At 41.6% G+C, this 2,071-nt stretch overlaps 1 pseudogene; it reads right to left on the minus strand.

Annotated features, from left to right (window-relative positions):
* Nucleotides 1-254: 254 nt before the first annotated feature.
* Nucleotides 255-1,851, minus strand: LOC123329760 (annotated as a pseudogene).
* Nucleotides 1,852-2,071: the final 220 nt, after the last annotated feature.

A 2,071-nucleotide genomic window follows, 5' to 3' on the forward strand; every position in this document is an offset into this window, starting at 1 on the left:
AGGAGCCTCTGGAAACATTGGAAATCTCATATACATGAAATCTAAAAAATCTTCCTCAGCCAACAACTTCAAGTTAGAATTATAGCTAACACTGAGAGTCCACTAAATGCTAAGCAATGTATCATGTTGTTTACATATTTAATTTAAGCCTTAGAGCCTAGGTACAATGTTTCATTATATAGGTTAGGACTAAATTTCCAAAAAGTGGGAATCTACCCATCGTCAAAAATCAGAAAGTAAGGAAGCCAGGATTTAAATCCAGATGCATTTTATTTCAAAGCCCATGTGCATTCTTCTGCAACACACTACAGCGTCTAAATTTGAGAACTTGGTAAGTTCTCTTTTTTCCTGTTGCTTTGAAAACCTGTAAAGGAGCCATGAGCTTTCTCAAGACTTCCCCACAACAGATAGCATGTGAGCCACACTGTCCCTGATTTCCTTGGTCTTTGTTCCACAGATGATGGGATTAAGCATGGGGGAATTAACACATAGAGATTTACCAGAAGGATGTGGATATGGTGGGGAATGTTCTTGCCAAAGCAATAAGTAAGGAAAATGAAAAAGGATGGGATGAAAAAAAGGAGAATGAATCCAATATGGGAACCACAAGTATTGACAGCCTTGTGTCAGGCTTCCTGGGAAGAATATCTAAACACAGTTTGGAGGATCAAAGTGTAGGAAACACCAATGAGTGCAACATCTGCCAAAACTGATGCCATTGGCACTGAGAAGCCATACTGGATATTGACGGTGATGCCAGCCACAGGCCAGTTTGGCTACCCCAATGAGTTCACAGTATGAGTTGGGGATGACATTGGTTCAACAGTATGGCAGCCTCTTCAGCAAGAATATGATAGGGAAAATGGCCCCAGGGTTCCATCCCCAGATTTCCAGGTTCATTTTTATGATTGCAGTAAGAGTTAAAATGAGATGGTTGGATGTCATCACTGACTCGATAGACATGAGTTTGAGCAAGCTCTGGGAGTTGGTGATGGACAGGGAGGCCTGATGCACTGCAGTCCATGGGGTCACAAAGAGTAGGACACAACTGAGCAACTGAACTGAACTGAGGAGTTAAGATGGCTGTGTACCTCAAAGGAGTACAAATGGCCATGTAGCAGTCAAATGCCATTGCCAGAAGGATTTCTGACTCAGTTACAAAGGCAACATGGATGAAAAACACCTGAGTGATGCAGGCATCAAAGGCAATCTCCCCAGCATGGAACCAGAAAATAGCAAGAGCCTTGGGCACAGTGGTGGTGGACGGCAGAATGTCAGTGCCAGCCAGCATGGATAGGTAGACATTGTAGGGTTCATGGAGAGTGCATTAATTGAGGACAACAAGTATAAGGGCTCCATTTCCCAAGACTGCAATGATGTACATCAGGCAGAAGAGGATGGAGAGCCAGGTGTGGTAGTTCTCCAGTCCTGGTATGCCAAGTAGAACAAACACAATGAGGTGGAAGGTGGTGAGGTTAGCACCAAACATGCCTGCTTTTGGAATCTGTCTATGAAGACCACAGAAATTAGGAGTCATTAAGCAGAATCAGCCATAAGTTTCACTAAAGTTAAACATTAGATAATGAAATCAATCACTAATGCCTTGACTTAGCATATATATTGTTAGGCTTTCACTTCCTAGCCTAGCACCGCAAACATAAATATAGACATAGGTTCCTGATCACAACTCAGCAATGTCTAGAATACAGACATAACTTACCACTCTCACTTACATACTTCTACTCAGGCTTTGGCCATCCTTCACCCATTCTGTTGCAATAGCTTCATAACTAATCTAGTCTCTTCCTCTCCTAGCTTCCCAACCTCAACCTCTCCACAGCCATCAGCTGTACTGCAGCCTGGGTGGTATGCTCAAAAGAAAACAAAACAAAAAAAATCTTTTTATGTTTCCTCTTACAAGCCTTACATAATTTTATATATATATATATATATATATATATATATATATATGAAAGTGAAAGTCACTTAGTTGTGTATGACTCCTTGCAACCCCATGAACTATACAGTCCATGGAATTCTCCAGGCCAGAATACTAGACTGGGTAGCCATT

This window comes from Bubalus bubalis, chromosome 16 (assembly GCF_019923935.1).
Source record: "Bubalus bubalis isolate 160015118507 breed Murrah chromosome 16, NDDB_SH_1, whole genome shotgun sequence".
NCBI classification, from domain to species: domain Eukaryota; kingdom Metazoa; phylum Chordata; class Mammalia; order Artiodactyla; family Bovidae; genus Bubalus; species Bubalus bubalis.